The sequence below is a fragment of the Schistocerca nitens genome, chromosome 1, assembly GCF_023898315.1.
Source record: "Schistocerca nitens isolate TAMUIC-IGC-003100 chromosome 1, iqSchNite1.1, whole genome shotgun sequence".
Taxonomy (NCBI): domain Eukaryota; kingdom Metazoa; phylum Arthropoda; class Insecta; order Orthoptera; family Acrididae; genus Schistocerca; species Schistocerca nitens.
Genome location: NC_064614.1, coordinates 686405392 through 686415854, shown reverse-complemented (window position 1 = coordinate 686415854; position 10463 = coordinate 686405392).

Here is a 10463-nt window from a genome sequence, read left to right as displayed (position 1 = left end):
TAAATTGACAGTATTACTCCTCGGATTTAGTGACTTAAGTTCGATTCTGTAACTAGTGTCGTGTCTACTGACTTCACAAAATGCAAACTGTTTGAAACTGATGTGGAATGCATATACACTTCCACAATTCATAGAAAGCCTTGCAACACGAATTAGTGAGAAGTATAACCGGGAAATGCGATCACCTCACCCATGATTTAACAGAATAACCTTGTACGTGAACAATTTGGATAACCGCCATAAGCAGAGCTATCTCATCAAAATTCCAAACCAGAAGCGACCGCATTAATCGTCAGTCTGCCATCTGCAAGCCGCTAAGCACCAGCAAAAAGTGAGTTTGTTTCAAAAGCTACGATACCGTGTGTTCGCGCAACGGCTAAGAGCTCCTTTTAACATTCCCAGAAATGTGTGACCATGCTCCTGCCAAAATTCACAGAAAAAATATCAAAGAAGTAACCGTTTGTTGTCTGTAATGGTACAGAATCATCTTTGCATTCGCCTTCTGATAACTAGTTCACGAAATAAAATAATAATATAATTTGAAATGGAAAGTGGTTGTTCAACAGGCAACTTACAAGCTATCGGTGTGTTTCTCAGTATGACTGTCGTATAACTACAACTGTCGTTCGCGTTTAAATTCTTAATAAAGACGTGCTATTTTCACTGGAATCTAAATTTAAATAACAATAATATTTACAAATACACTGATGTGTAAAACGTAAGGTTGAATATAGCTTTCGCATGATGTAGTACTATAAAATAACATAGCTCGGTGAAACTTGGACCATACGTAGAAAGAACTGCTGACACATACCGAAGAAGGTAACTAAAAGGTACACGCAATGGGACGAACAGAAGTGACACTTTTATTCGAAGAGAATAATTATACTGAGGCCATCGGGATCTATGATTGTTTCCTGGACACTGCAAATGGCATAACATGATTCTTAATAGGTTGCGTGATTACCACGGACACCAGTGCAGCGAATTCCGATGCTGGCCACAAGTTCGATAAGGAGTTCCTGTGGCAGGGCGTTCCATTCCTCCACAAACACTGTTGATAACTGGATGGTCGCTGGTGCGTGGACGATTGGTAATACGCCTGTCCAACGCATCTCACACATACTCATTGGGATTTAAGCAACACATGCAGATTTATGTCTGGGGAGCGGGCAGGACAGCCCATTCGCCGAATAGCCTCTTGGTCCAAAATCTCCTCCACCTGTGCTGCTCGATGCTGTTGCGCAACGTCATTCATGAAAATGAAATCAGGGCCGAACACAACCTTGAAATGACGCATCTGGGGAAAGGGTACAGCGTCACAAAAACGTTGAAAAGGGCGGGTAGCGTGTTAAAAGCTTTTCAAAACTGTGCCTCCCAGCACCATAACACCTGGGCGACAAAAACGATCATATTCCAAAATGCTCCTGGGCGCTTTACGTGTTTCCACCTCTTGCCACGTAAGGGCGTGTCCAGCCTTGTCGAACATGGTCGTTTGATGGTCTAAGTGTTAAGATGTACGGAGGCATAATATTCAATGTGTCTACCGACCTGCAGATATTTGAATACTGTACACTATCAGGTCCATGTTATTGTGGCACTGTATTCGCGCCTTTTGTCATAGGCTTGACTGTTTTTATGGATGACAGCGGACGATCGCATCGAACACGGCAGGTGGATGAGGTCTCGGAACGAGAGGATGTTCGGTGAGTTGACTGGCCTGCCTAGTCTCCGGATTCAAATCCCATGTAGCGCGTAGGGGATGGTTGGTAAAACGTATTGCAGCACGTCCATATGCCCAAAGACAATTCAACAGTTGCGAACCGCAGTGGTAGTAGAATGAAACGCTCAACCACAACCTTGTGGCCAGCATGGGAGCACGTTGCAGAGCATGCACTACCGTCCGAGTTGATCACACGCCCCATTAACAACCGTGTCTCCCTTTCTGTTATGTCCAGGGTACCATTATAAATCGCGGTGAATTCACCGTTAATTATTGCCTTGGAGTAGAAGTGTCATTTCTGTTAGTCTCATTGCTTATTATACACCGGTGTGCAAAACTAAGTAACACAACTCGATAAAACTTGGACCATACACACAAAGAAATTATAGCAAAGAAGATTACTTATCAGTATTTTTCTTTGCTATAATGTCTTTGCGTGCATGGTCTAAGTTTCATTGAGTTGTGTTACTTGCCGCGAGGGATTAGCCGAGCGGTCTTGGGCGCTGCAGTCATGGACTGTGCGGCTGGTCCTGGCGGAGGTTCGAGTCCTCCCTGGGACATGGGTGTTTGTGTTTGTCCTTAGGATAATTTGGGTTAAGTAGTGTGTAAGCTTTGGGACTGATAACCTTAACAGTTAAGTCCCATAAGATTTCACACACATTTGAACATTTGTGTTACTTGGCAGCGACACATCACGCGAATTTTACTTTCGTTCTTTAGTTTTGCACTCCGGTGTATAATTACGGTACAAAATACGTACACTGAAGGAAATGGAAATCGTTGCACCCTGAAGCACCAGTCCGTTATTTATCAAACCTGACAGAGATGTTCATAACACGGAGGATATTAAGTGGTTAGTCTCTCATTCAATTCGGAACTGATGTCCGTCATCAACATCAGTAGGAGATGTACTGACACAAGTATTCGTCGTGGCACGGAAACAAACAGACTCCGGATGTCATCTTGACGAATTTCTTGTTATGCCTAAAACACTTGCTGTGTCAGTTCCTGAAGATAGTTGGTTGCAGACTGGTATGAACGCATACATCCTCCAAACGCATGCCAGAAATGTTCTATGTGTGAAAAACGAGGAAACCAGGAATGTCGGTCAGGGATCCGTACTGCACATACTGCGTTCGTGTTTGTGTTGTCAACTGCAGAACTGCATTATGCTGTTGGAATATGCTACTCTGATCATGGATAATGCGACAGAAGTGCTATCACTATTGCCTCATACTCTCCTCCTCCAAATTTTGGTACCAACAGTCGCTACTTTACGCGTTTGCATCGATCTGATCCCACAAACAGAAGGAGACTCATCGCTGAACGATACAAATTGTCGGTCAATGTCCAGTTGAATCTGGTTCTCTTACCATGAAAATCTTTTTTATTTCTGTATAACACTAGCTGCTACTACTGAATTAGCAGTACACCGATAATGTTACCCCTATGAAAGGATTTTCATTTCTGACTGTGACTGCGTGTAATGGAAAGGTATTGGATTGTTTTTCATCTCTGAAAAGATTCCTACTGAGAGGAAATAATAGCAAAACAAACGGCAATCGAACCAATGTTCTATTTGTAATAAAGTAAAGTATGATTACGTAGAAGGAAATGGTCGCCAGGCTAATTAGGCGAAGTTGTGCCAAGTACTAGCCCTGTTCATAAAGTTAGTTAACTATTCAGACGGACTTTACTCGATACTGGAATTCTGTTTAGCTGATAACATACTAGGCAGTAGCGCGATTTGGTAAGTAATATACCAGTGGCTTGACATCAACTACACAGGAGGAGCATTAATACGTTTAGGCAACAAGGGAGCCTCAACAACGCTTATTACCTGTATATCAAAGCATAAAGCTAGTGAATATTATAGGTAAATAATTACTAATGGTGGAGCAAAATTAACTGGGGAAAGAGGTTGTTTCATGAGCTTAATTATTGGAAAATTCTGTCCTTGAAATGGCTGTCAGTTAACTACATTATTCCTATTATTATTTGTATTCTCAAGGAGCATTAACATCTTTATACTACTTAATTTAAAAGAAATATGTGATGTCCAGATCTCGTATAGTTCGAATAGTTGTAACCAGTTGCTTATTTTAGCGCACAAATAGTAGATAAGTGGCAAGTTCACTTCATTAATGCTGTAATTATAATAAGAAACTTAAATCTGGCTCAACAATCACAAGGGGATCCAAAAACTACTCTATCAATAGATAGGAAACTGGTATAGGCATGCGTATTCAAATACAGAGATATGTAAACAGGAAGAATATGGCGCCGCGGTCGGCAACGCCTGTATAAGACGTCTGGTGCAGTTACTAGAACTGATACTGCTGCTACAATGGCAGGTTATCAAGATTTAAGTGAGTTTGAACGTGGTGCTATAGTCGGCGCACGAGCGATCGGGCACTGCATCTTCGATGAGGATTTTCCCGTACGATCATCTCACGAGTGTGCCGCGAATATCAGGATTCCCGTAAAACACAAATCTCCGACATTGCAGCTGCCGGAAAGAGATCGTGCAAGGACGGGACCAACGACAGCTGAAGAGAATCGTTGAATGTGGCAGAGGTGCAACCCTTCCGCAAATTGTTGCAGATTTCAATGCTGGGTGCTAAAAAAGTGTCAGCGTGTGAACCATTGAACGAAACATCATCGATATGGGCTTTCGGAGCCGAAAGCCCAATGGTGTACCCTTGATGACTGCACGACACAAAGCTTTACGCCTCGCCTGGGCCTGTCAACACCGACATTGGACTGTTGATGACTGAAAACATGTTGCCTGGTTGGACGAATCTCCATTCAAAATATATCAAGCGGATGGACGTGTACGGGTATGAAAACAACCTCATGAATCCATGGACCCTGCATGTCAGCAGAGGACTGCTCAAGCTGGTGGAGCCTCTGTAATGGTGTGGGGCGTGTGCGGTTGGAGTGATCGTGTTGCAGCACTTCTGCGTGCTCTCGACGGCCTTATATTTTGCAGGTGAACCAGCTTCTTTGGCTCTTCAGTGTATGTTAGTATCTATGTAGTATGATGGCACTGAGGCATATAAGGTGGACATGGCGTCCCATGTTGCATACACCTGGTTCCAAAGTTCATCTGTGATGACTGGCATTGGGTCACAGCGTTGCACTCATCGTTTCACCACTCCCACACATTTCGATTGCCGACAAGTCTGGTGATATGGTGCAACAAGGCTAAAGTCTGACATCCTGAGACACCAAGAAAGCGCGCGTTCTTGCAGCAACATGTGGTCATGCGTTGCTTTACTGAGAAATGGCGTCTGGGGTGTTCTGCACAAATGGTATGGCTACGGGTGGCACTATGTTATTGACGCAGGTCACACTGGCCACGCCGGCTGTGGTGGCCGAGCGGTTCTAGGCGCTACAGTCTGGAACCGCGCGACCGTTACGGTGCTTGTACCCAATAGCACCCCACACCATATGGACGCGAGTTGGCGCTGTATGCCATTCCCGTCGCCAGTGGCGTTGTTCCAGACACCATTACCGTCTAGCATGTTTCTGCACATTGGTCAAAGGTAGGCGGAGAAGTGGACTGATATTGAACGATGTGTTACACTGTTCCACTGTTGCGCCAGAGCCGAGGAGGGCGCAGATCTGTCTTGCAATGCCATTCCTATGAGATGTCGATCTTTTCGGGGGATGGGCTGATGGTGCGACCTAACAAATCTCGTCGTGTTCTACGGCCTTTCGTCAACCATACTGCCTACACCCGCTGCACTGCCGAAATCGTCCCACACGAGCAACAATTTCCCGGATGTATGCATCATATTTTCTCATGCCAATAGTGCGCCCTCTTTCAGAATCATGGGTTTGATGGTACGGTTGGGGCACACCTCTGCAAAGCATCCTGCACGCTTGCTCAAGTCACACCGACCCAAGCCGGCCTCTGTGGCCGTGCGGTTCTAGGCGCTCCAGTCCGGAGCCGCGCTGCTGCTACGGTCGCAGGTTCGAATCCTGCCTCGGGCATGGGTGTGTGTGATGTCCTTAGGTTAGTTAGGTTTAAGTAGTTCTAAGTTCTAGGGGACTGATGACCTCAGGTGTTAAGTCCCTTGGTGCTCAGAGCCATTTGAACCATCTTGATCCTGTTCTTATGTCTAGAATCAATGTTTTATTGAAACATGTTGTAATAACTTTTAACACTGAATGCATGAAGCATCACTAGGTACACCTTAGCTTTGGTTTGTTTTTCATAACAAACTTCTATAGTTGGATGCTGTTTATATGATTACATTTAGTTGACGATCAGATATAACTGTGGTTTCAAATTGGACATACCATCTCTTGTGCAAATTTAATTGTTTGATTCTGAAGATGTTCGGCACTTCATATGGGGTGGTGATTATACGGATCGCCATATTGATGTGTTACGCCATGACAAGTGATTAATATTTGATCTTTCGAAATTATTAATTTTTAACACCAATGTACAGTTGTTTGAACGTCATGCATTTATAATTGTTCCATGATTTGCTTTGATGTATGCAGATACCGTGTCGACGGTGAAAACAGAAACGGTGATTACAACAAGACATTTTTAACAGTTGCTTCTCATGATTGTAGAAAACATGTAACAGCTATTCGCAACCGTCTTTAAAAATCATTCAGTCTTCTGGGTGCACCCCTGCTTACTGTTTTTGGCACACTGTTGCACTGAGCCCACCTCGACACGACTCGTTCTGCAGCCAATATATACTGCAGTTGACTTTCTGCGCGACGTCGGTATGATATTTCCAGGTCCTCTCCACCTGAAAATTTCCAGTAACGTTATGCACACTCTGTGCCAATCATTTACTCACATCATTCATCATTTATAGGAATGGTGTTTGTTCGTTCTTAAAATCTATCAGATTAGGATAAAATGTCAATCAACACATTCCACAAGCATGGAAATATCGGAGAATTAGCTCTGGCGAGGTTTTCATGGTGTAACAATATTTCCATTTCCTTTTGTGTATGTTGAGGAGGCGTGTATGTGATCCTTGTAAACGTAAGGTCAATTGAATACCAAGCCCAGTCCACGCCTGCCCCAGTAAAAGTGAAATACTACAAACCAGGAGCCCTATTACGAAACATTCCGCAGAAAAGACGCACGATGTTGACAGTAACTACCTCCATTTAATAATGGCTTGCGTGGTGGCCGTATCAGCGCTTTTAATGGGTGACAATTGTTACAACACCGCTTTCTGCTATTGATGGTGACCATTCTTCATACGGCAGAAATGCCAACGGTCGCTCTCTTGCACACAACTGTCGAAACGGAAAACTTACGGCAACGTAGTAGTCGTGACTGGTACAGCTGTAAATCGTCGACACCCCGAAACTACCAGTTGTGTCTGTTCTCAAAATAATATGAAAAAGAACCTTGTTTGTGAACCGTACGCTGACAATATCAAATCCGTCGTCATGAATGATGGCAAGGATGTAGTTCACCAACTTGTCGTTCTGTTTCACAACGCACTCCTATGTGGTCTGGCAATGTTAAAAATCGCTTGGAACCGTTTGTAAGAACCGTAGGGCTCGGTACCTGCGGCTGGAGTCAGTTGGGACTCGGCTGAAAGCGTCAAGTAGGGTCGGCTCTATTGTACAGATGAACCAAATTTTGACGGGAAACCTACAAAACTCTCACAAATTTAATTATCAGTCTAGCTTCCTGGTCATTACAACATAAAAGCCTTTCTCAAGTACCAAACGAAAGAAGTCCAACTTGTAACCCATATGAGTGTTTCCAATAGAACAGCAGAAAATAACACATACTAAAAGTTTTATGTGAATAAAAAAGATACCTTCTATAGTTTCTCATTACTGTTCACCTCAGCTTACGCCTCAAAATGTGTTTACGTTTTACAAATAGACCTAATTTATTATTATTGCTTGTATCGATGGATGTATGGTCACCTTTTACGTATCTCCTATATATATTCACAGATTCAAAGACAGACGTGATTAGTGACTATTTTGTTTTTCACACTCAGAAATTCAACGCAGGTTATGCCACACAAAAATACAGCTTTCAAATGAACCTTTTATTATAATTAGTGCATGCCAGTAAGTTTTAAACATTTACATCTAGACTACGCCAACCACTTTGACGTTGTGGCGAAGGGCTCTTCGTGTATCACATTTTTGTCCCTCTTTTCCTACTGCAATCACGAATGTTTCGCGGAAATGCGACTGTTAGTAAGTCTACATGTGAGCTCTAATCTGATTTTATCTTCATGGTATTTCTGCGAAATATATTTGTTTACTCTTCTAGTAACGTTCATTCTCGAAATGTTGAGAGTACACATTTCCACAATGCATGACAACCCTCTTGTAGCGTGTGCCACTGGTTTTGGAGGAACATGGCACTCACTGAACAGCGTATCTACATCTACATCTACATGATTACTCTGCAATTCACATTTAAGTGCTTGACAGAGGGTTCAACGAACTACAATCATACTATCTCTCTACCATTCCACTCCCGAACAGCGCGCGGGAAAAACGAACACCTAAACCTTTCTGTTCGAGCTCTGATTTCTCTTATTTAATTTTGATGATCATTCCTACCTACGTAGGTTGGGCTCAACAAAATATTTTCGCATTCGGAAGAGAAAGTTGGTGACTGAAATTTCGTAAATAGATCTCGCCGCGACGAAAAACGTCTTTGCTTTAATGACTTCCATCCCAACTCGCGTATCATATCTGTCACACTCTCTCCCCTATTACGTGATAATACAAAACGAGCTGCCCTTTTTTGCACCCTTTCGATGTCCTCCGTCAATCCCACCTGGTAAGGATCCCACACCGCGCAGCAATATTCTAACAGAGGACGAACGAGTGTAGTGTAAGCTGTCTCTTTAGTGGACTTGTTGCATCTTCTAAGTGTCCTGCCAATGAAACGCAACCTTTGGCTCGCCTTCCCCACAATATTATCTATGTGGTCTTTCCAACTGAAGTTGTTCGTAATTTTAACACCCAGGTACTTAGTTGAATTGTACTATTTATCGAGTAATCGAATTCCAACAGATTTCTTTTGAAACTCATGTGGATCACCTCACACTTTTCGTTATTTAGCGTCAACTGCCACCTGCCACACCATACAGCAATCTTTTCTAAATCGCTTTGCAACTGATACTGGTCTTCGGATGACCTTACTAGACGGTAAATTACAGCATCATCTGCGAACAACCTAAGAGAACTGCTCAGATTGTCACCCAGGTCAGTTATATAGATTAGGAACAGCAGAGGTCCCAGGACGCTTCCCTGGGGAACATCTGATATCACTTCAGTTTTACTCGATGATTTGCCGTCTATTACTACGAACTGCGACCTTCCTCACAGGAATCACGAATCCAGTCGCACAACTGAGACGATACCCCATAGGCCCGCAGCTTGATTACAAGTCGCTTGTGAGGAACGGTGTCAAAAGCTTTCCGGAAATCTAGAAATACGGAATCAACTTGAGATCCCCTGTCGATAGCGGCCATTACTTCGTGCGAATAAAGAGCTAGCTGCGTTGCACAAGAACGATGTTTTCTGAAACCATGCTGATTACGTATCAATAGATCGTTCCCTTCGAGGTGATTCATAATGTTTGAATACAGTATATGCTCCAAAACCCTACTGCAATCCGACGTCAATGATATAGGTCTGTAGTTCGATGGATTACTCTAACTACCCTTCTTAAAAACTGGTGCGACCTGCGCAATTTTCCATCTGTAGGTACAGATCTATCGGTGAGCGAGCGGTTGTATATGATTGCTAAGTAGGTAGCTATTGTATCAGCGTAATCTGAAAGGAACCTAATCGGTATACAATCTGGACCTGAAGACTTGCCCGTATCAAGTGATTTGAGTTGCTTCGCAACCCCTAAGGTATCTACTTCTAAGAAACTCATGCTAGCAGCTGTTCGTGTTTCAAATTCTGGAATATTCCATTCGTCTTCCCTGGTGAAGGAATTTCGGAAAACTGCGTTCAATAACTCCGCTTTAGCGGCACAGTCGTCGGTAACAGTACCATCGGCACTGCGCAGCGAAGGTATTGACTGCGTCTTGCCACTTGTGTACTTTACATACAATCGGATTGTAGTGATCATGAGAATGAGGTAAATGAGATTAAGGTGCGGAGAGTGGCATCTAGACAGTCATACTTTCCTCAAAATAAACATTTCCTATCAGAATGACAATATACACTGAGGTGACAAAATTCATGGGATACCTCCTAATGTCGTTTCGGACCTCCTTTTTCCCGGCGTAACGCAGGAGTTCGACATGGCAAGGACTCAACAGGTCGTTGGAAGTCCCCTGCAGAAATACTAAGCGATGCTGCCACTATAAGCGTCCATAATTGCCGGTGCAGGGTTTTGTGCAAGAATTGAGCTCTCGATTAAATCCCATAAATGGTGTATGGGATTAATAGCGGGAAATCTGGGTGGCCAAACCATTCGCTCGAACTGCCCAGAACGTTCTACAAACTAATCGGGAACAATTGTGGCATGACAAGGCGCAATGCCATCCATAAAAATTCCGTCATCGTTGCTTGTGAACCTAACACTCACGAATGGCTACAAATGGTCTCCAAATAACCCAGTGCATTCGATGTAAACACTCCCCATGTCATTAGGGAGCCACCAACAGCTTATACAGTGCCTTGTTGACAACCTGGGTCCATGGCTTCGGGGGTCTGCATCAACTCTTACCAGCTGCAGTCAGGACTCATCTGACCA